This window comes from Dasypus novemcinctus, chromosome 22, assembly GCF_030445035.2.
Source record: "Dasypus novemcinctus isolate mDasNov1 chromosome 22, mDasNov1.1.hap2, whole genome shotgun sequence".
Taxonomy (NCBI): Eukaryota; Metazoa; Chordata; class Mammalia; order Cingulata; family Dasypodidae; genus Dasypus; species Dasypus novemcinctus.
This window is the reverse complement of record NC_080694.1, coordinates 27,597,515-27,623,342: the sequence shown is the minus strand read 5'-3', so window position 1 is coordinate 27,623,342 and position 25,828 is coordinate 27,597,515. Positions and strand designations below refer to the sequence as shown.

The following is a 25,828-nucleotide window of genomic DNA, read 5'->3' as shown; positions in this document are numbered from 1 at the left end:
ACCTCTATGTCAGAAACCCAAAATTCCCCCTCTCACAAGGGTCTCTTCTGTCACTGTCTCACCAAGTCAACTTCAGGACACCTCCTGCCCTGCAAGCCCCTGAAACAGCCTGCTGGGGATGCCACTGTACTATAGACAATTCAGGGACTGCTGCAGATGGGCCACCAGCCCTACGAGAAGGGGCTCTAGCCAGAAGCTCTGAGCTCCATCTCAGAAATCCAAAATTCCACATCTCGCAAAAATCTCCGTCTTTGTCTAATTGGCTTCCAGACACCTCTCATCCTGCAAGTCCCTGAAACAGCCTGCTGGGGGCTCCGCTGTACTACAAGCAGTTTGGGGATGCGGTAGATGGGCTGTCTGCTCTAGTGGGAGGGGCTCTAGCTGGAAGCTCTGATCTCTGTGTCAGAAACCAAAAATTCCACGTCTCGCAAGAATGCCTCCATCTCTGTCTCACCAAATCGACTTCCAGACACCTCCCACCCTGCAAGCCCCCAAATAGCCCACTCAGGTCTTGGGAATTCCCTGGTTCAGCAAAGTCTCCAGGACTGCCCACCCCAGGGGGAAGCTTCGTATGAGCAGCTCCAATCTCCATGAAAGAGACCCAAAATTCTACATTATACACGAATCTTCTTTTTCACCGTGCCACTAATTTGATATCCAGACACCTCCTGCCCTGCAAATGCCTGAAACAGCCCAGTCCAGCAAAATTCCAACCCTATTCAGCTGCTTCTTTGCAGGAGAGGTTATAAGGTGCACTCACTCAGATGCCGTCTTGCCTGAGTATAGCCTTGCTTTGTGTTTTAAAAGCAACATCCTGTGTGAAACAAGAACTCCCTTGAGAAATGGTAATAATGAAATACCAATAAACCCAGAAGCTCCGTTTTGTGGTAGCATCTAAATTTGGATCAGTTTTATTAATGACATTCTGCTTCAATCCATAAAGTAGTGAAAGAAAAAAAAAGAGGAAAGAAGAAAAATTGATGACACAAATCAAGGAAAAGCAGATTTTTCAGTTTGATTAGTTGTTGGAAATGGATAACCATGTTATTAACTGAGGTTGACTGGTGATGAATATTATTTTCTTTATTTTTCTGTGATAAAAAAATTTCATTTTGTTCTGCAAAAGTTCTGAAGACACAAAATCCCCACAAAGAAGAGCTGTCTAAGATTCTGATAACATCCACCAGCATTGTTAAGGAAGGTTATTCTGAGCTATGATAGGCTCCTGGTAACTAATCCAGGGTTTGGGAGGCAGGCATTGCTGCTTTCTTATCATTCGTACATTAAAGAGAGTTTTAGAACTAATCAGAAGGAGAAGAAATGGGCATTTTTCTGTCATGTTGCATATCATACTCTATTATGCTGATTTTCTCCAGCTTAGGGAACAAAATAAAGTGCCATTTGCCCTCACATTCAGTGTAGGGTGATTGCATGTTCTGTTCTTGAGTCCCTTCTTCCCCTTTAGGATCTTCCCCTCAGAATAAGAACCCTAGGGACTTACTCAGCCTAGAAGGATCAGAGGAAAGCACAAGCCCAGCCTCTTCCATGAGGATCTTCCCTTTCCCTGTTCCCCTGCTGTTAGTGCTGCCCCCAGCTGGCTGACCTACTGCCCTATCCACTTTGGCACCAGGCTTTCAGGTGTGAGAGAGGAAGGTGCCTCCCACCTCTCCACCAGGTGTCTGGAGGCCTGGTCTATGTGTTCTCCAGCCACATATGTGTTCCACGGGTGGGCTGGCCAGGAGTGACTTAAGCCCCAGAATGACCAGGAACCCAACTCCCTTCTAAGTCCTTAATTTACTGGGCATATGGAAGTGGTGTGAGTGATGGAGAGCATGTTATCTTTCTTTCTTGCCAGCTGGCCTCAAGTGGGCTGGGCAGTAACTCTGAATCTCTGGATTCCAGAACTTTGCCTGACAGGAGACCAAGTTCCTTCTTTGGAGAATTGACCTTCCATCATCCCAGGAGTGTGGGTGGGGTGCTTGGGCTTCCTTGGGTTCCTGAAGGGCCTTCTGGTCTAGGGGCTTACCTACAAAGTTTCCTTCTAGAGGACATAACACTGCTAGCTAGAGGTGACTCTCGGCCAATCAACATCCTACGTTATGTATGTTAAAGATAATGTGATCTCTCCATGGTGCATTACGTTTTTTAAACTGTTGGATTTTATTTGATTTAATTCAAATATCTTTAATTTTTATATAGTGTAGCCATTTGATATTGTTTATGAATTCCAAACATAGATATTGGATTATGTTTGTAAACTGGTCTGTTTCTCTGGGCATGATAGATTGTATTAACTTCATAGGTTTCATTTTTACGTATTAAATGATGATCAGGGGTTTGAATGGCCCATGTCAGTAGGACATTGAGTCTTCACCCCCTTGGTGGGCAGGGACTCAGCAAGAAAAAGACATGGCAAAGGAAGTAGTTGGAGTTTTGATGCTGGAACTTGGGGAAGTAAACACACAGGAGAAGAACACAGAGAAATAGAGATGGCTCCTTAGACATGGCAGAGGCCTGGGAAGAGAGATAACCTGAGGGTCTACAGCTGACCTTGTGGAGAGACCAGAGAAGCCAAGCCCATAAAGTAACAAGTGCCAGACAGAGAGACAAGCCTTATGCCAGTCTACATCTGAGACCAGAAGAAGCTGGGACCATGGAGTGTGAAGAAGAAGCCTGAATCCTCACAGAGACCAGCAGCCATCTTGCTCCAACATGTGGCAACAGACTTTGGTAAGGGAAGTAACTTACACTTTATGATCATGTGACTGTAAGCTTCTACCCAAAATAAACCCTCTTTGTAAATACCAACAGCTTTCTGGTACTTTGCATCAGTACCCCTTTAGTTGACTAATACATATAGTCAAAGTGGTTGGTATTTTTTTGTGATTTCTCCCCATTGCTTTGATGATTAGAAGACCCTTAGAGCTGTTTTTCACCTTTTAAAATCCATCCAGAATTTTCTTTTGTCTACAATGAAGTGGGAAGATACAAGTTTATTTTTAACCTAAAGAGCTATCCATCTTTCACAGTACCAAACACTGAAAACTTTATCACTGGCCATTGTTTGGGCTTCTTGTTAACCTAGGAGTGTAGGAGCCACACTGGAGGTGATGCTTTCCACAGAAGTGAAGGCCACAGTGGACCAGGGCACCCTGTGACCATCCCAGAAGTGGACAAGCTTGAAGGCAGCTGTGGGAGGAAGCTCGGGTATGGTGGGCTGGTTCTGGCTAGCCGTGGTGTGGGAGCAGGAGCCCTGATCCCATGCTGGGAGGTTTTCTGTCCTCCCCGTCCTGTAAAGTGACTTGGAGCACAGGCACACCAGGATTTCCAGCCGCCCTGGGACAAGTTCCTTTAGTATGACACTCCTGGAATTCTCAAGAACTTTAAGACAATACGAAGGATTGCCTTGTTGGCCTTAGCAGGTGGCTGTGGACAACAACCAGGCTGACTTATCTTCACACCGCTCCCAGAATGACCAGGTGTCTTGCACAGGACGGAAGGTGTGTGAAGGGTCTGTAGAGACTCAATTGAAGCTGCTTTCACCCAATCTGAGTTCCTGGAGTCAGTGAGCATGGGGGTTTCTGGGTTTTCCAACATATTCTGCATATGTGCTGCATTCTCTTCACTGTACTTTCTGCCTTGTTCCTTGCAGTTGGTAGAAATGCTTCCTAGCATTACTACCCAGAGGAAATGCAAAAGCAAACTTAGGTAACCTGGCATCGAGACCTGATACTTCCCAAATCCAGCAAGAACAAGTGTCTGAGTTCACTGTTGGGAGTATCTAAGCAGCCAGAGTGATATACATGGCTAACCAGGAGAAGATTAAAGAACAGCTAGCATATGCATTTCTTCATCTTTTATTAGATTATGAGGCAGAGGTACTTTCCCTTTAAGGACAAGCTGGGGTGAACAAATGGAGATATTAAAAGATGATAGCTGGTAGGTGGGGCAAGATGGCATCTGAGTGAATGCACTTCATAATTGCGCCCTCAGAAGAGCAGCTGAGTAGGGTTGGAATCTTGCTGCAGTGGGCTGTTTTGGGAACTTGCAAGGCAGGAGGTGTTTGGACATTGATTTGGAGGGACAGAAATCATGCTTGCTAAGGTAGAATTGTAGGTTTCTAGCACCGAGGTTGGAAGTTCTGGAGAGGTGGGATTCTTCCCCCTTAGGCATTCCCTGGACTGTCAGTAGTGTGGTGGCATTCCTAGGCCCTGTGTTCCCCAGAAGCATGGTCTCCAGATCCATGTCCCCTAAGCCACCACAGCGGACGTTCCACAGACCTACATACCCTAAGTCTACAATATCCCAGACTTCCCACTCACAAATCCAGAGCTCCCTGCAGTAAAAGAATACACTAGCCATTCAGTTTTGGACTGACTCTGTGAGTTGGAGGGTTTGGGTGGGAGGTGCAGAGGGGCAAAATGAGTGCGGGTTCATTTTCAGGTCCTGACCCCACTTTTTTTTTTGGAACTTGGAGGAGCATACCAGCTGGCTTGGGGAAAGCTGGGGAAGAAAGGAGAGGCAAATCTGCTGAGAAAGCCCTATTTACCTAAAAATGCTGGGTTAGGAAACTTGGTCTGGAAGAAGGTGGAGTCAGAAAATCAACTGCCCCTCCTGTAGCACACCTAAGGGAGATAGCTGTAAGATGTGTTTTTGAAAACTTCCATTAGCATATTTGGGGTTCCTGGTGAGGTGGGGGCACTCTGTCTTTGGAAATTAAGACTCATTGTTTTCTCTGGTGATTTGGTACACCAAGGACCCACTTGAATCTCCTACTGGACACCTCACACAGCTTCCCTGCTGCCCTGGGAGAGAGGGAAGTGAGAAAGGGGGAAGGTCAGACTCCTAAGCATTTTATTTAAATACAGAAAGGATTCCTTGCTTGAAATTTTGCTCTTTTTTATTGGTTTATTTTCTTATTTTTTCCTTCCTCTTTATACCCCCACAGACCTTTCCTCCTCCTCCTCATCCTCCTCTTCTTCTTTTTCTTCATCTTCCTGTTTTTCTTGCTTGCATTTCCACCCCCGTTTCCCCCCCTTCCCTCCCTTTTTTCCTTCTCTTCTTTTTTTAATATTAGGTGTTCCAGGAAGTGATTCACATTTGCTGTGTTTCCTCATCCTCGATTTCCTCTTTTCTGTGTGTACTGATTTTGGCTACCAATGCTAACCCCTTTCCTCTACATCTTTTTATCCTCCATCATTTAGTGTCTCTCTTACATTCCACTGCTCTTAATTTAGCCCTCAATTTTCATTTCTAATACCTTTGTGTGGTTTTGTCTTTTATTCGCTCTCCATATTATTGTCTTTTCCTTTCTCTTTCCCACTTTCCTGACCACACTGGTCTTTTAATTCATACTATATTCCTCCCCATATTCAGTTTACTGTCTCATTATAGATACTCCATTCTTCTTACTGTTCTAACTCTACACAGCTTACATGAGTCTAATACCCATTGTCCTAGATCTCACATGGTTCTTCTGCTAACATTTACTATCAATACTACTATTCTACTTTTTTCTTTTCTTACTTGTTTTGTTTTCACTTGCCCTAATATTTTACTTCAAGTGAACTTAGCCAACAGCAAGGAAATAGAATAAGAACAAAGTGGCAAAGAGAAGACTTAACACACACGCAAAAACAACTAGTTATCCCTGAGACTAGACAAAGAAGTTAATCAAGCCAGCAAGATAAAATGGTGACCAGACAGCAACAAGAAACTATAAGCCAAACCAATAATCAGGAAAACATGACCCAATCCAGTGAACAAACTAAAATTAGGAAGAAGAGCAGAACATCAAGCAAGTAATTAAACCTCTCAAAACATTTAATAGGGGCCAATTTAATGAGGTGAAGTAAGAGATAAGAATATGAAGAAAACACTTGGAGAGCATGCAGGAGAAATTGCAATCATGCAAAAAAAAAAAAGACAACGGATATGATGGGAAGGAACAGCATAATCCAAGAAATCAAAAATACACTCTCAGCAAATAACAGTACATTTGAAGAGGGAGAGGAACTAGTGATGTGGAAGACAGTACATCTGAAATCAAACAGTTAGTAGAATTGATAGATAAAAAGAGAGAAAAAATTCAACAGGGACTTTGGGACCTGAATGACAATGCAAAATGTGAAAACATATGCATTATAGGCATCCCAGAAAAAGAAGAGAAGGGAAAGGGGACAGAAGGGTGTTGGAGGAAATAATGGATAAAAACTTCCCACACCTAGTGAGGGAGATGAACATCCACATCCAGGAAGCACAATGCACCCTAAATAGCATAAATCCCAACATGCCTACCCAAAGACATATACTTGTCAAATTATCCAATGCTCAAGACAAAGAGAAAATTCTAAAAGCAGCAAGAGAAAAAAACCACACATACAAAGGAGGCTTCATAAGATTGAGTGCTGATTTCTCATCTGAAACCATGGAGGCAAGAAGGCAGTCTTACGACATAGTCAAGATACTAAATGAAAAAAAAAATTCCGAAAAAAAATACTCTTTCCAGCTAAACTAACAATCAAATATGATAGAGAGTTCAAATACTCAAATAATAAACAGAAATTAATAGAGTATGCCAACAAGAATCCTGCCCTTCAAGAAATACTAAAGGAAATTCTATAGGAGGAAAGAAAAAAACAGGAGAGACAGAGTTGGAGGAGAGTGCAAGAACAACTAAAAAGACTAAAAAAATGAACAAAATATAACAAACACAAATCCATAGAAAAAAATTGCTAATATAAATAATTCCTTGAAAGTGATAACACTGAATGTCAATGAATTAAACTCACCTGTCCAGAGTCTCAGACTGGAAAATTGGATAAGAAAGTATGATCCATCTATATGTTGTCTACATGAAAAACATCTTAGACCCAGGGATTCAAGGAGGTTGAAAATGAATGGCTGGAAAAGAATCTTACAAGCAAATAATAACCAAAAAAGGGCAGGAGTAACTATGTTAATATCAGAAAAAACAGACTTTAAATGCAAAACATTTGTGAGAGACAAATATGGACACTACATATTAGTGAAAGGGATAATCATTCAAAAAGAAAGAACAGTTATAAACATTTATGCTCCTAACAAGGGTACCTCCAAATATCTGAGGCAAACACTGGAGAAACTAAGGGAAGGAATCGATGTCTCTGCAATTATAGTGGGGGACTTTAATACACCACTATCAAACTGAAAATCTGCAAGGGCCAGAGGCCCAGATTTCACACCAAGATATGGAAATTAAACAGCACACTCTTAGAAATACAGTGGGTCAAAGAGGAAATCTCAAAAGAAATTAATAACTGCCTTGAAACTAATGAAAATGATAACACAACATACCAAAACTTATGGGATGCAGCAAAGCAGTACTGAGAGTGAAACTTATAACCATACATTCATACATCAAAAAAGATGAAAGAGGAAAAATTGAGGAACTAACTGCACATTTGGAGGAATTAGAAAAAAAACAACAAAGTAACCCTGCCAGAAGAAGAAAGAAAGAAATAACAAAGATAAGAGCAGAACTAAGTGAAATAGAAAATAAGAAAGCACTTGAAAAGATAAACAAAACCAAGAGATGGGTCTTTGAGAAGATCAATAAAATTGACAAACCCTTAGCTAGACTAACAAAGAAAAAAATAGAGAAGATGCAAATACACAAAATAAGAAATAACAAAGGAGATATCACCACTGGCCCCACAGAAATAAAGACTATCATAAGAGGATACTTTGAGAAACTATATTCCAAAAAAATGACGATTCAGAGGAAATGGACAAATTTCTAGAAATACATAACCAGCCTATATTGATGAAAGAAGAAATTGATGATCTCAACAAACTAATCACAAGTAAAGAGATAGAATCAGTCATTAAAAACCTCCCAACTAAGAGCCCTGGGCCAAATGGCTTCACAGGTGAATTCTACCAAACTTTCCATAAAGAACTAACACGAATCTTGCTGAAACTCTTCCAAAATTTTGAAACAGAAGAACATTGCATAACTCATACTATGATGCCAAAATTACCCTAATATGAAAGCCAAACAAAGACACCACAGGAAAGGAAAATTACAGACCAATCTCTCTAATGAACATAGATGTGGAAATCCTCAACAAAATAATTACTAATCATATTCAACAGCACCATAAATCAATTATACTCCATGACCAGGTGGAATTCATTCCTGGTGTGCAAGGATTGTTCACCATAAGAAAATACATTAATGTAAAAACCACATAAACAGATTGAAGGAAAAAAATCACATGATCATATCTATAGATGCAGAAACAGCATTTGACAAAATACAGCACTATTTCTTAATAAAAACACTGCAAAAATTGGAGTAGAGGGAAACTTTCTGAACATAATAAAAGATATATATGAAAACCTCCAGTTAACATCATTTACAATTTTGAAATCTGAAAATCTTTCCCTCTATAATCAGGGACAAGGAAGGAACCCATTATCACCTCTTCTATTTAATATTTGTTAGAAGTACTTGGGTGAGCATTGAAGCAAGAATCAGACATAAAAGGCATTCAAATTGGAAAGGAAGAAGTCAAAATTTACTATTTGCAGATGATATGATCCTATACATAGAAAACCCTGAGAAGTCTACAACGAAACTTCTAAAACGTATATATGAGTTCAGTAATGTTGAAGGTTATAAAATCAATGCGCAAAAATCAGTAGCATGTCTGTACACCAATAATGAAAAATGTGAGGAGGCAATCAAGAAAAAAATACCATTTACAATAGTAAATTTAAAAATCAAATACCTAGGATTAAATTTAACTAAAGATGTAAAAAATTAATACACAGAAAACTACACAACACTATTCAACGAAACCAAAGAAAACTTAAACAAGAGGAAGAATACTCCCCGTTCATGGATAGGAAGGCTAAATATTCGTATGATGTCTATCCTACCAAAACTGATCTACACATTCAATACAATCCCAATAAAAATCAACACAGCATTCTTTAAGGAACTAGAAAAACTAGCTATGAAATTTATTTGGAAATGAAAGAGGCCACGAATATCCAAAGATATATTGAAAAAGAGAAATGAAATTGGAGGAATCACACTACCTGACTTCAAAACATAGTACACTAGTGAAAACAGCATGGTATTGGCACAAGGAGAGGTACACTGATCAATGGAACCAATTTGAAAATTCTGATATAGATCCTCATAGATACAGACACATGATATTCCGAAGGCCACCAAACACACTGAAAGGGAATTACCAACTCACACCTTATACAAAAACCAACTCAAGGTGAATCAAAGACCTAAATATAAGAGCCAAGACTATAAGGACCTTAGAACGCAATGTAGGGAAACATCTACAGGACCTTGTAATAGGAAATGACTTCATGAATTTCACACCCAAAACACGAGCAGCAAAAGAACAAATAGATAAATGAGACTTCTTCAAAATTAGAGCCTTTTGAACCTCAAAAGACTTTGTCAAGAAAATGAAAAGAGAGCCTACCCAATGGGAAAAAATATTTGGTAACCATGTATATGATAGGAGACTAATATCCTTCAAATATAAAGAACTTCTGTATCTCAAAAAATAAAAAGACAACCTACACATCTTAAAAAGTGGCAAGACTTAAACAGACACTTCTCCAAATAAAAAATACAAATGGCTAAAAAGCATATGAAAAATACTCAAAATCACTAGATGTTATGGAAACGCAAATCAAAATTACAATGAGATATCGTCTTACTCCCATGAGACTGGCAGCTATCAAAAACACAGAGGACTACAAGTGCTGGAAAGGATGTGGAGGAATGGGAACACTCAGCCATTGCTGGTGGAAATGCAGAAGGATCCAACCATTCTGGAGGACAGTTTCGCAGTTTCTCAAAAAACTAGCTATAGATTTGCCATATGACCCAGCAATTCCACTGCTGGGTATATACCCAGTAGAACTGAAAACAAGGACACAAACCGATATATGCACACCAATGTTCATAGCAGCATTGCTCACTATTGCCAAAAGTTGGAATCAACCCAAATGCCCACCAACAGATGAATGGATAAATAAATAAATAAAATGTGGTATATCCATACAATGGAATACTACTCAGCTTTAAGAATGAATACACTACAAACACAAGTGATAACATGGATGAATCTTGAGACCCTTATACTGAGTGAAACAACCCAAGCATTGAAGGACAAATACTACATGATCTCAATGATATGAAATAAGTAAACCAAGCTGCCTCAGAGAGCTAGAGACTGGATGATAGGTTTAAAGAATATTGGGGGGTAGAGGAAAGATGTAAGCTGACACCTACATGGGAGAAATCTATATAAGCTGAAGGTATTTGCACAAAGAAGGGGTAAAATGGGACATAGGGCTAAATTTGGGTAGGGCTTTGTGGACTTGAGGGGGGCTAGCAATGGGAGGATGGGTAATATTGCCCAAGAAATTAGGAGGACGGTGGGGGAACATAGGAACATAGGAGATTCTCAGGTATTTGGTTGAGAATACAATGCTGAGAAAACTTTTTCAAAAATATTGGGAAAGTTACCTATTTAGGATGCTCAAAGGTAATAATCTGATGCAGAACAGGCTTCTAGGGAGTGTGTGAGTGCTCATTTTGCCATAGCGGGTTATATAATTGGATAGAGACCCATATAATGGGAGCAAAGTTATAACCATTTCCTGGGGAGGACTGATGTTCTCAATTAGAGGAAATTGTATCTCTTGAGAGAAATGGTGGCACCCAATGCATTAGGGCAGTTGAGCATGTCAAGCCCTCAACACTGTTGCAAGTATCTCTGTACATGGCCCTTCAAGCAGTGAAGATTGGCTGTCACTGTGGGCCCTGATGGGAGGGGGAAAGAAGTACTGAATAGATGGAACCAATATAACTGTGTGGGCAATAGAAGTGTTCCACAAGGTTTTGCAAGGATGGATATAAGACATGTTAAATTACACCAAAAATGTATAGGGGCTGATAGGCTAAAATGTAAATCATAATGTAAAACATAAGATAACTAAAAATTTAGAAAATTTTACAGTCTAAAATATAAACCACAATGTAAACAGAAATGTTACCTTGTTTGAAAGCTATTGTGTCAATATCTGTACATCAGTTTCAGTAAATATAGTATGAATATGTAAAAAAATTATTGCTGTGGAAGGGAAAAGAGTTTAATGTTGGATATGTGAGAGTACTGTATATTGTATATGTGAATTACAGTGCCCTAAAACTTTTGTGAAGGTAAGCTTAATAATTAGGAAATAAAAGAAAAAAAAGGACATAGACAGTGAGGGAAAGACGGAAGAAGTTGCCTTGCCAATGTGCATACTGGGCAACATTTATTGCAGTAGTGGAAGACAGAGCATCAAAAACAAAGCTTTGAATTTTTTAATTTTTTGATTCCCCAATTTATTTGTACGTTATTTTTTCTAAATTAATATGTATTCTATATCTAACCTTTACACTCATCACTATGTTCCTTTTTACTATTAATGGACCTGTCAATATATTTGACTTCATTTTTGAAGAAGTTTTGGATCACAGAGAAGCTCAACAATGGCAGGGTAGGAATACTGGTGTGGGATGTTATGGACAGGTGATGCACGTTTGGGAGGGAGTTTTCTAGGGCATATATCCAGGGTACATAAAAATGTTTGGATATTTTCATAGTGGTTACAATTAAAAACAACTAAGGGAGTGCTGAGTTCCTAGCCAGGGGAGCTCTATCACAATCCTGAAACGAACAGCAACAATCCCCCAAGTGCAATGGCAAAGACCAAAAAAGAAGGAAGGTCCAACAATGAGCCCTTGGAACTAATAACTATGCTCTTAAGCCTGTGCACCTGAAATAAAAACAAGGCCTAGAGCTGCAGGGTGCCTAAGAGTTACCTCCTGAGAGCCTCCGTGTTGCTACAATGTGGCCAGTCTCAAAGCCAAACTCAGCACGTAAATGTGTTGTCTTCCCCCCAGTGTGGGAAATGACTCCTGGGGATGAGCCTTCCTGGCACCGAGGGATTACTACCAAGTACCAGCTGATGATGTAACTAGAAAATGACCTTGAATAAAAGGGTCTACTCAGACCAGCAGAATATCTCAGTCTACATAGAATACCAGGAGTTAAAATGTTTTTTGACCTGAATAAAAGGGGAAAATGGAAAGGACAAATGAGTTTATATGGCTTTGAGTCTCCAAAATAGCTGAGAGCTTATTAGAGGGGTTGCCCTGACGCACACCTCAGCAGAGTCCCAGAGATAGATAAAGTAGATACAACCCCAGGTATTGGTTCTTCTGAGGGCTACAGAGACCCACAGGTTTTATGGTAATGGCAGATGGAGTTCAGTGCCATGTCAGATGGCCCTACTTTGGAGTTTGTGTTTCTGTGTGATGGAGCTGAACTCAGATGTGTTCTTTGTCCAAAAGCCTCTCCTGTTGCTTTTACTGGATCTGTAGTTGGTGCTAGGGTTTAGTGTATACCCAGAGGACCTGAATCTCTGGACTGATGATCTGATAGCCAGGCCCTGAGCCCCAACAGACTTGCAACCCCTGTACTCTGGTTTATTGGACTTACCCCACTCAGATAACATGAAGGTCAAGAAGGTCAACCACCACACCAGGAAGCCAAGAGAGCCTACAACTGAAAGCAGGAGAAGTGCATCCGGCATCTATGTGGAATCTAAGCCCCCTCTTGATATATATGTGGAGTGGACACAACCATTCTAAGGTCCACAGGATGGAGGAATAGGGTATGGTTTAGAGTGGACTTACTGATATTCTATTCATGAACTATTGTGATTAGTAATCTAAGAAAATATGGCATTGGTGTGGAGAAAGTGGCCATGGTGGCTTCTGGGGGTAGGGAGTGGGAGGAGATGAGATGTGGGGGCGATTTTTGGGCTTGAAGTTGTCCTGGATGGTGCTGCAGGGACAGTTACCAGACATTGTATGTCCTCCCATTGCCCACTGGGTGGAATGTGGGAGTGTGCGCTATGGTGTGGACCACTGACCATGAGGTGCAGTGGTGCTCAGAGATGTATTCATCAAATGCAATGAATGTCTCATGATGATGGAGGAGATTGTTGTTATGGGGGGAGGAGTGTGGTGAGGGTGTGGGGGGTATATGGAGACCTCATATAGGGGGGGTATATGCGGACCTCATATAAAGAAAACAAAAATGAAAATTTTTATAAATTTTTTTTAAGGTTTTGCCTTCTATCACTCTAATAGGTGTTGTCTTGTATATATAGTGGCAAGGCAATCTCTTTCATTTCTTCCTCAGTGTCTTGCCTCTTTTATTTTTCATTATATCTTCAAAAAAGTTTAAGGTCACAGTAAAATCATGCACAGAATATAGGTATCTCCCATATACCCAACATCATCCCTCTTCCTCACCAATGATGTTTTTACTTGTGGATGTTACATTTGCTACAACTGATGTACAAATATTGGATAGCTACCAACCATGCTCAGTAGTACACAATATGGTTTACAATTTAGACCATACGCTTTTATAAATTTTTGTTGAAATTTATCATGGCCTGTATCCATCATTGAAAGATCATACAGAACACTTCCATTTACCCCCATTTACCCCCTCTTCCAACTATTTTCTCTCTCTCTCCCTCTCCTTGGGGCCCACATTGGCAACCAAGCTTCATTGCTTGAAGGACAAGATTCATAGATACTTGCAACAATGCTGAGGGCTTGACAAACTGGTCTATCCTCTCCCATTAGGAGCAAGCCTTGCTCTTGAGAGATACTCTCGCCTCTATTTGAGAACATCTAAGTGTCCTCTCCATTATCGGTGTACAACAATTCTTGCTCATTGTATTGCTCTACACTCACGAATATAACACACTGGGTCAAATGGTCCATGGAATTGTGGGTATGTTCGGTGTGGAAAGGTGAACACGCAGGATTGATGTGTGCGTGGTTGAAATTATAATGTTGAGAAAACACTTTTTTTTTTCACTATAATCCTGATTCTGCATCTTTATTTTATTTTCACTTTTTTGGTCTTTATTCATTTTTTTAATATTACATTCAAAAAATACGAGGTCCCCATATATCCCCTACTCCCCTCACCCCACTACTCCCCCCATAGCAACATTCTCCTCCATCATCATGACACGTTCATTGCATTTGGTGAATACATGTCTGAGTATCGCTGCACGTCATGGTGAATGGTCCACATCATAGCCCACACTCTCCCATGTTCCATCCAGTGGGCCATGGGAGGACCTACAATGTCCACTAATTGTCCCTGCAGCACCACCCAGGACAACTCCAAGTCCCCAAAAACGTCTCCACAGCTCATCTCTTCATCCCATTCCCCACACCCAGCAGCCTCCATGGCCAATTTCTCCACACCAATGCCACATTTTCTTTGATTACTAATCACAATAGTTCATGAGTAGAATATCAGTAAGTCCTCTCTAATTCATATTCTATTCCTACATCCTGTGGACCTTGGATTGTTTGTGTCCATTCCACATCTATGTCAACAGGGGGCTTAGATTCCACATGGATGCTGGATGCAATTCTCCTGCTTTCAGTTGTAGGCACTCTTGACTCCATGGTGTGGTGGTTGACCTTCTTCAACTCCATGTTCTCTGAGTGGGGTAAGTCCAATAAACCAGTGTAGGAGCTGAAGTCTGTTGAGGCTCAGGGCCTGGCTATCATATGGTCAGTCCAGAGATTCAGATCCCCTGAGTATATATTAATCCCCATCACCAACTACAATTCTGGTAAAGTAACAGGAAAGACTTGTGAAAAGTGATTACATCTGAGTCCAGCTCCATCACACAGAAACACAAACTCCAAAGAAGGGCCAACTGACATGGCACTGAACTCCATCTGCCATGACCATAAAACCTGTGGGTCTCTGTAGCCCTCAGAAGAACAAATACCTGGGGTTCTATCTACTTTATCTGTCTCTAAGACTCTGCTGAGTTGTGCATAAGGGCAAACCCTCTGATAAACTCCCAGCTCTTTTTTGGACTCATAGCCATATAAACTCATTTGCCCTTTCCATTTGCCCCTTGATTTAGGTCAAAAAGCATTTTTAACTCCTGTTATTATATGTAGACAGAGATATTCTGCTGGTCCGAGTTGAACCTTTTATTCAAGGTCATTTTCTAGTTACATCATCAGCTGGTACTTGGTAGTAATCCCTCCATGCCAGGGAGGCTTATCCCTGGGATTCATGTCCCATGCTGGGGGGAATGCAACAAATTTACATGCTGAGTTTGGCTTCAAGACTGGCCATATTTGCGTAACACGGAGGCTCTCAGGAGGTAACTTTTAGGCACATTGCTGCTCCAGCCCTTGTTCTTATTTCAGGTGCACAGGCTCACAAGCATAGTCATTAGTATCAGGGGCTCATTGTTGGACCTTCATTCTTATTTGTCTTTGTTGTTGCACTTGGGGGATTGTTGCTATTCCTTTAGGGACTGTGATAGAGCTTCCCTGGCTAGGAACTCAGCACTCACTCAGTTGTTTTTAATTGTTTCCACTATGAAAATATCCAAACATTTTTATGTACCTTGGATATATGCCCTGTAGAACTCCCTGTCAACCATATGTCCCCTGTCAATAACATCCCACACCACTATTCCTCCCCTGCCATTGTTGAACCTCTCTGTGATCCAAAACTTCCTGAAAAGTGAAGCCCAATATATTGCCAGGTTCCCTTAATAGTAAAATGGAATATAGCGATGAGTTTGAAGGTTAGATATACAGTACATATTAATTTGGAAAAATTCAACATCCTATCTTTTCCTTTTCTTTTTTCTAATTATTAAGCTTATCTTCACAAGTGTTTTAGATCACAGTAATTCATATATACAATATACAGTAATCCCACATATCCAACATAATATCTTTTCCCTTCCACAGCAGTAATCTTTTAACATATTCATACCATATTTACTAAAACTGATGTACAGATATGAGACAATAGCTTTCAAATAAGGTAACATTTGTGTTTACATTGTGGTTTATTTTTTAGACTATACAATTTTCTATATTTTTAGTTATCTTATGTTTTACATTATGATTTATATTTAGCCTATCAGCCCCTATATATTTTTTGTGTAATTTTAAATGTCTTATATCCATCCTTGAGAAAACACTGTTGATGATAAAATAAGGAAGGGTTACTGATTTAGGGTATTGGGTGGTGGACATCTGGCACAAGGTGCACCAGGGGCAGGCTTCTAAGGATTGTGTGAGTGCTCATTTCTTGGCTTTTTAAAACTGTGAACAGTTTGTTAGGAAACACAGTACCTTTGTCTTCTCTTCATTCCCAGAATGTACTTTAGGATTTACCATACAGTATTGCTGAATAAATATTGTTGAATGACTAGGAAACCAGATGGTTGTGTGGGTTGAACAGATATTGCTAATTATGGGGGAGAAAGGACAAGCAGTGAGACAAGAGGAAATTCACTTGTGAGTGGGTGTCTCCATTCATGACAGCCAACTCCAGAGGAGAAAAATTGGGAAATAAGATAGTTTAGTGTATTCAGAATCTTACTCCAGAAGCAACAAGAGGGAAATCAGTATGGGAAACCTTACAAGACTAGAGCCCATACCTTAATAAGGGTGACCTCCTCCTGGGAGGTAGGTGTCCACAGGGATAAGAGATGAACATGGAGCTCCAAAGCTGTCACAAGGGACTAAAATGGTGCAAATTTGCATTGCGTTTTCCTTTCTTATCTCCAGAGAAATAATTATCTCAGGGAGATTGATACAAAAGAATACTTCATTAATGTGGTTCATGGGAATGGAATCCCTAATTGTTCAGATACTCTATGTGCTTCTCCTTCACTGTATCAAAGAAAACACAATTTGTCTTCTACAGACCTTATGACTCATTCCATCTCACTTCACTTCTTGGGAACAGAGTTTCCAACTTCATTCATCTGTCAAGGAAGAACCTGCATTGGTGAACTTAGACCCTGACTTGATAATTTCAGAGCGACTTACAGAATCTTCACAGGTACTGGGGGAATATATTTTTGACTCCATGGACACCTTTTATTGGTAGAAGCTTTAAGGAAATCAGCAGATTATGACCACAGAGAAAACTTAAAACACAAAGTTCTGTCTTATTAAAAAGCCTGAGTGAAAATAGCAGATAAACTAAAATAGATTTTTTTTCCCAATCTGCTTCCTCTGATCTCTTACTCTTGGGTCTTCCCTCTCTCAGAAGCATTCTTTCCTTGTTTCACTCATTCTTCTTTTTCTATACTTGTAGAAATTATCTGTTTACCTGTGTTTATTCATTTTTTTTCTTTTAGTCATTCAATATATGTGGCTCTGGAATTCTGTTGAAGTGGATCAGAAATTACCGACTCATCCTGGGGAGGTTAGTAAAGGCATCACAAGGGAGATTTTAATTGCAGTAAGGCTTGAAGGAGGATTTAGAGTAATTTCAGAAGGAGAAAAGCCTAGAAGTACATGAAGAAGAGATGACATGGACACAAATATGGAGTCAATAATTATATGGTGTGGTGAGGTTTTAAAAATAGTTCTTTTTAAAAAAGAAATCAACTTTATTGATACATATTAAAAAGCATACAATTCCTGTGACATGTAAAATTTGTTGTATTTGCCTTAATGACATAATTGTGCATTTATTACTTCAGTCATTATTAGAGTAGGTTCACTGAGATGTAAAGATTTTTCTTGTTTGTTTTTATAAATTCGCTATGAGATTTCTTTAGCAAAAATTATTATGGTCTTCTTTTTTTAAGATACATAGATCACACTAAATTTTACATTTTAAAATATGACATTCCCATATACCCCACTCCCTAAATTCCCCATCCTCCCACATTAACAACCTTTCATCAGTGTGGAACATTCCATTTATTTAATGAATACATTTTGGATCATTGCTACAAAGCTTGGATTATTGTTTACATGTTAAGTTTACACTCTCTTCCAGTCCATTCAGTGTGATATGGTAGGATATATAATATCCTGCATCTGTCCATGAGATATATTTCAGGACAACTCCAAGGCGCCAAAAAAGCCACCATATCACACCCTCTTCTTCCCTCTCCCTGCACTCAACAACTCCAGTGGTCACTGTCTCCATGACAGTGACACAATTTCTTCCATTGCTAGAGTCACAATAAGTCTATAGTAGAATACCACTAAGCTCACTCTAATTCTTATTTTATTCCTCTATCTTGAGGATCTTGGTATGGTGATGACCACTCCACCTCTAAATCAAGAGGGGCCTTAGATCCCACATGTTTGATGGATGGAATTCTGCTTGCAGTTGTGGACTCTCTCTATTCCCTGGTGTGGTGGTTGACCAATATTTTGTTTGCTTTAAGATTTGGAGTTTAAAAATATAGCTGCTGTAAACGTTCATGTGTGGACTTTTGTGTGGACTCTAATTTTCATATCATATATATATATATATGATATGGTGTGTATATATATATACCTAAAAGCAAAACTGCTGGATTGTATGGTAAGACAATGTTTAGTTTTAAAAGAAACTGTCTTCTGGATGAACCATTTTGTGTTCTCACTAGCAGTGAATGAGAGATGTATTGCTCCATATACTCAACCGCAATTGGTATTCTCAGTTTTTAGGTTTTTATCTCTTCTAATAAACATGTGGTCATATATTATTGTGTTCATAGTCTTCCAAGTCCCTAATGACAGATGATGTTTAATTTTTAAAAGAGTTTTAATGAGTTTATTTATTCATTTATTTATTTAAATTTTAAAAATTTTAAAACAGGTTTAGATTACATAAATGTTACATAAAATATAGAGGGGACCCATATGCCCCACCCCTTCACCCTCCCACTCTTTCCCATAGTAACAACAACTTTCATTAGTATAGTACATTTGCTACAATTGATGAATGCATATAGAAACAATACTGCTAACCATGAATTATAGTTTATATTATAGTTAAGAGCCTGTCCTGCACAATTTTAGGTAATGATAAAACATATAATGGCCTGTATCCGTCATTGCAATGTCATGCAGAACAATCCCAATGTCCTGAAAATGCCCTGATATTACACCTATTCTGCCTGCTCCCTCCTCTCAGAATCTCTGGTGGCCATGGCCTTTATATCAATGATAAACATTCTTCCATTGCTAGAATAGTAAGTCTATAATATAAAAATAATGTCTACTTTAGTCCATTGTTCATTCCCCAATCTTCAGGATTTTGTGATGGTGATGCCCACTGTTTCTAATTGAGAGGGGGCTTAGATCCCTTGGGATATATGGGTGGAACTAGCTTGCTTAGAGGTGCAGACATTCTTTGCTCCTTGGGATAGGTGTTGTCCATTACCATCTCCTTATTAGTTGTTCTACATAGATCCAATGAACTGGAGAGTAAGTGTTGAAACTCTGCTTAGATTAAGGGTTCAACTGGCACATGAACAGACCAAAAACATAATGCTCTGGCTCATGTATTTAACAAGGATAGTGCCAACACATGGCTTTATGTAAATAACATTTAGAGAAGAGCCACATGTTGGGAATCTACAAATGAGGCTAACTCTTTTACACTGGGGAGCATAAATTCCAAAGTAAGGTCTACTGACAGGGTGCCAAATTCCTGAGATTCCCTGCACTATTTACAGTGTCTAGATATCTCTAGAACCATAAGGATCCCTACTGTTTGAGGCACTGTTTACTGTAACAGATAGTGAGATTCTGCTGAGATGAGCATAAGCATAACCTCTGGAATGACCACCAAACTCACTTTAAAATCTCTTAATCATAAAATTTCATCTGCACTGAATATTTCCCCTTTTTGGCCAAGGTCTTTTTCAGAGACATTGCTAGTTGGCATTTGGTCATAATACCTAGGTGCCAGTGAAGTTGAATTTCTTTTTATATATTGTATTTTGTATTTGTATTTTGAATTTCTTCCTAAGTTAGGATTCTGTTTATATCTTTTGCAGATTTTTAAATTCAGCTTATGCTTTCTTATTTTGTGGTGTTAATATTAATTTCTACATTTGTATACAAATCTTTTATCAGATGTATTTTGTAAGTATTTTTCCAAATCTGCATGTTTTCTTACAACCCCTTATCAATGTCTTTCACAGAGTAGATATTTTACATTTGAATAAAAACTGACTTATAAATTTTAATCTCTCATGAATCATGCTTCCATTACTATATCTAAAAACTCTTTTCCAACCTATGGGCCCTAAGATTTTCTTCACATTTTAGTCTAGCACTTTCACAATGCATTTTACTTTAAAATGGTATGATTCATTTTGATTTAATTTTTGTGAAATGAATTCAATCAGTGCCTAAGTTCCTTTTTTATTTGGCATGAGTGCATTATATTGTTACCATATTCTAACTAAGTTCTTGGCTATGCTGCAGAAGTGAATTTCAAGAACACGCCAGGTGAGTTAGGCCAGTAATTAATTCAGGTAGGAAGGGAAGAGAAATGGGAGAAAATAACAGAGCAGGGCCCCAGCAGGTAGTGAGGAAGGGGCTGAAAAGGGATGAAGAGGGCTAATTTACAAGCGACAATTCCCCATTATAGATTATAAGTCCCGAGGGTAACTTGCATGGCCACATGGCAGAGGAAAAATGATGAAAGTGACATGCAGAAGGCAAGACGGGTCAATAGGCAAAAAGCTAGGCAAGAGCAAGCTCAATCCTCATGGTTTGCTTTTAAACTGCTAGTTATCCACCCCTTTGCTAATGGCAGGGGAGGGGGTTTCAGCTGTTTGCTCTTTGGATTGATTACCTTGCCCATCAATTCCTTAGTGAGGACCCAGTGATAAAGTTCCTAGGGAAGATCCAGGCTTTTCCATATTCTCAGGAAGGAGGCTTTGTTCTGGGTAGCAAATCCCAGGGTGAGATTCCTCCAGCAGCCATCATTAGGGGGTTTTGCTGTCCATGTGGACTCTGTCAGGTTCTAGATCCATCTATTCCCTATCTTACTAGCCTGCTTCACTTTTGTTCCAACACCACTTCTTGAAAAGATCATACTTTCTACACTGAATTACCCTTGTCCTCTGTGAAACATCAGTGGAACACATCTGTGTGGGGTCATTTGTCCATTTCACCAAAAAGATTTTTTAAATTATTGTGTTTTTATAATAACTGTTACAACCAAATAACATGGTTCCTACTACTTTGTTCTTCTTTTCTATTTTGTCACAGGGTACAAAAATATGGTCATAATGTTTGTTGCTTAAAATAAAATCTGAGAGAATTTATCATGGAAATTATTGCCTTGGCAAAGTGTATTCTATTATGACCAAGGGTTTCTAGCCATCACATCAAGGAGAAGCAGGAACATATGTTTTCCCTATTTTCAGAAAAGGGTACTAGATCTCTATAAAATCCATAAAAATATTAACGTAATGTAATTACAATACAAACAGTACCATTTATTATATTTTTCTGATTATGGCTTGAGGCTAAATTGCATTGTATTGAATATCTCCTCAGGAAATTCATCATCCACATGGAAAGAGAAAACCAAACATATGCTTTAGAATTCATCCTCCTGGGGCTCTCAGAAAATACAGAGGTGCAGTCCCTCCTCTTTGGAATGTTCCTGTCCATGTACCTGGTTACATTCATTGGCAGCCTGCTCATCATCCTGGCCATCATCTTGGACTCCCATCTCCACACACCCATGTACTTCTTCCTCTCCAACCTGTCTTTTACTGATATCTGTTTCACCTCCACCACGAAACCAAAGATGCTGCTGAACATTCAGACAGGCAACAAAATCATAACTTTTGAAAACCGTCTCACCCAGATGTATTTTTCATGCTTTGTGGACAATTAGATAACTCCTTCTTGACTGCAATGGCCTATGGCCGCTTCGTGGCCATCTGTCACCCCCTGCACTACACAGTCATCATGAACCCCTGGCTCTGTGGCCTCCTACTGCTGGTATCCTGGTTATTGAGTGTTTTGGACTCTCTTTTGCATAACTTAATGGTTTTACAATTGTCTTTTTGTACAAAGATGGAAATGCCCCACTTTTTCTGTGAACTTAATCAGGTAGTCAGACATGCTTGTTCTGACAACTTCCTCAATGACCTTGTGATGTATTTTGCAGGTGGACTTCTGGGGGTTATACCACTCACTGGGATCTTTTTCTCTTACTATAAAATTATATCCTAAATTTTGAGAATCTCAACAGCTCGTGGTAAATATAAAGCATTTTCTAATTGTGGATCTCACCTCTCAGTAGTGACCTTGTTTTATGGTAGGCATTGGAGTGTATCTTAGCTCTGCTGCTACCAAAAACTCAAAGGCAAATGCAATAGGCTCAGTGATGTACACAGTGATTACTCCCATGTTGAATCCCTTTATTTACATTCTTAGAAACAAGGACATAAAGCAGGCCTTTAAAAAGCTGGGAAACATTCTGTCTATAAAAGGATACTTTGTCTCAAGTTTACAAAAGTGCTCATGATTAACAGAGATCAAACACTAGAAGACTCTTTTTTTGAAAATGAAATATTTTGTTGTCTTTTTTTGAAGATACATAGATAACGCAAAACGTAACATTAAAAATATGAGGTTCCCATATATACCACTCCCCACCCCACCCCCACTCCTCTCACACCCACAACTTATGGTTGTGTGGATTATCATTTGCATTGTAGTTTGCAACTCCCCACAGTCCATTCAATGGCTTATGGCATGATATGTAATGTCCTTCATCTATCCGTACTATATCATTCAGGACAACGTCAAGTCCTAAAAATGCCTCCATATCACACATCTTCCCTCTCCCAGCACTCAGCAACTCCCACAGCCACTGTCTCCAGACAGACTAGTGTGTCAAATCCTCAGCATTGTTGCAAGTATCTGTGAATCGTGTCTTTCAAGCAGTGAAGCTTGGTTGTCACTGTGGGCCCCAAGGGGTGGGGGAGAGAGGAATAGAATAGATGGAAGATGGGACAACTGGGGGCAGTGGAAGTGTTCCACAAGATTATGCAGTGATGGATATAGGCCTTGTTAAATTTCACCAAAAAATTAAATGTAAACCATAGTACAACCAAATTTTTATAAAATTGTACAATCTAAAATATAAACCATAACGTAAACCATAGCGAAACCATGGTTTGTATCTATGTTTCAATATCTGTTCATCAGCTATAGCAAATATACGCACATTAAAAAGATAATTGCAGGGGGAAGAGAGAAAAGTGTTTGATGTTGGCATATCAGATTCCCTTATATTGTATATGTGACTTTATTGTGATCTAAAACTTTTTTGAAGACATTATAATTTTTTTTAAACAAAGGAGGAAGACCCTGAGAAAAGAATGGGAGAGAGAGCTTCTCTACTGTACATACACAGCAACACCTATTACAGTGATGAAGGCAAAATGTAAAATATATTTTATGATATTTTGCATTTTAATACCCTGATTTATTTTTTACTTTTAGTTTTTCTTAAATATAGAATAAAAATATTCTATTTTTATCTTTAAACCTATCACTAATATTTCATTTTCCTGTTAATTGAGTTTAGAAATATATTAGCTTATAGTTTTGAAGAAGTTTTGGATCACAGATTGTTTCAACAATTGCAGGGCAGGAGCACTGGTGTGGGATGTCATTGATGGGGGATGCATGGGCAGGGGGCAGTTCTCCAGGGCATTCATGCAGGGTATATAAATATATTTTGGATATTAATTGTCATATTAGGTAGAGTTTGACATGACAACTGAGGAAGTGCTGTGTTCCTATTCTGGGAAACTATGTTGCACTCCCCAGTTGAGGAGCAACTATCCCCCAAGTGCAAGAACAAAGACCAGTGAAGAAGGATGGTCCAATGATGGGCCCTTGATACTGATGACAATGCTTATGAGCCTGTGTGCTTGAAATTTCAACTAGGTCTAGAGATGCAAGGTGACTAAGAGTAACCTCCTGAGAGCCTCCATGTTGCTCAAATGTGGCCACTCCCTAAGTCAACTCAACATTACCTTCCCTCCAGCATGGGACATATCCCCTGGGTTGAGAATCCCTCGTGCTGAGAAATTACTACCAAGCACCAGCTGGTGATATAATTAGAAAAATATCGAATAAAAAGGGGAAATGGGAAAGACAAATTAGTTCATATGGCTAAGAGACTTCAAAATGAGTCAGGTCTTCAGATGAGTTGGACTTATGCATCTTTCAGCAGGATCTCAGAGACAGCCTAAGTAGGTACTACCCCATGTAGTGGTTCTCATGAGGACTACAGAGACACCTCATTCCTATGGTCATGGCAGATGATTCTGGAGTTCGGTGCCTTGCCAGAAGATACTACTTTGGAATTTGTACCCTGAAGTGTGATGGAGTTGGACTCAGATGTGATCTTTCTACATGTGTCGCTCTGTCACTTTTACTCAACCTTTTGTTGGTGCTGGGGTTGTTGTATGGTCAGGAGACTTGAATGAGCTTCAGGAGAGTTGCAACACCTGCTCTCAAATTCATTGGATTTGCCAGTGTCAGCTAATAGGGAGGTGAGGATGATCAACCACCATACCAGGGACCCGAGAGAGTCTACAAGTGCAAGCAGGAGAATTCCACCCATCAGCCATGTGGGATCTAAGCCAACTTTCAATTTAGAGGTGGAGTGGACATCACCATCCCAGGGTACACAAGGTGGAGGAATAAAATATGGATTAGAGGAGATCTTAATCTAGGTACTTTGTAAGTGTATAGAGAGATAATCTTGCATTTGCCTAATAAAAACTTACATTTGTTTCATTTTGGTATATCACGGATTCCTATTTCTTTTCTATTATTTTACATCATGTGTTCCCTCATTGTATTCCTGGATTCAGGATTGAAGATAGAAACTGCTGCCTGGATTTTCAGCAGTAAAATATTTCATTCAGTTTATTCTGTATATATAAAATTATAGCAGCTGCTGGAGGGATGAAAGTGTATTGCAGTCACTCCCAGATGAAAGAAACTGCTTGTGTTTTATGGTGTTAGTGAAAAATAAGCTCTCCTAGCAAAGGCTCTGTACCAGCTACCAGGGCTTGTTCATTAGTTCCTGAAAGAGGTCACATCCTGAACTGGCGATGTCATCTGACTGCTTTATAGTAATCCACATTCCATCTCCAATATGTGTCTTTCTCCTGCACCTTCAAAATCATAATTCAAGCGAGGTTGTAATCAACAACACATTCCCTGATTTTTCAAACAATGATGGTTTCAATAATTTCTATCATTCTTCCAGCGATGTAAGTTTGCCCTTTAAAAAATATTTCCATATTGATGGATATTTTCTGGAAATTTCTTTCAGCACTCCCTACAATAATAGTCCTCATTTATGGGTCATAAAAAGCAATTATGTGTTTTTCTGCCTTTCCTACTATATCTTATTCTTATATTAAACCCAGATATTAAGACATAATTTCAGACTTTTATGTAAGCTTGCTGTTTTCTTCTGGGTAGACTAAGGTGAATGCTTCATTCATCAACTGATTTCCTTGCCATCACTACAAATGGCAAACCAGAGTGGCCTTTTGGAGGTAATGATTTCTCTGAGCTAATGGTCGTATTTGAAGATGTTAATAATTGCTTACATATTTGTATTCACTTCAAATTCTTTGGCAAAGCTGTGAATTCATTTTCACTTGTAATTTATTGACACACAGGGTCAGTCTCTGATGTGAGTCATACACTTATCAGAACTGAAATTTTCAGGAAAAGATATTTCATTCATGCAGTTTTATAAAATGTCTATGTTTTGATTACTCCTTAATCTGAAAATTAAAAATCCTCACCTTGTCACTTTTTTTCTGGAATTCTCTCCAGTGCAAGTAAGAGCCCCACCTTATTCCA

The 25,828-nt window shown here is 39.3% G+C and overlaps 1 long non-coding RNA gene across 1 annotated transcript; it reads left to right on the top strand.

Moving 5' to 3' along the window:
• The first annotated feature begins 16,868 nt into the window (after window positions 1-16,868).
• LOC131275219 (uncharacterized) lies at window positions 16,869-21,666 on the top strand. Its single transcript, XR_009182628.2, has 3 exons — window positions 16,869-17,003; window positions 17,305-17,372; window positions 21,470-21,666. It is a non-coding gene; the product is annotated as an uncharacterized lncRNA (long non-coding RNA).
• Window positions 21,667-25,828: the final 4,162 nt, after the last annotated feature.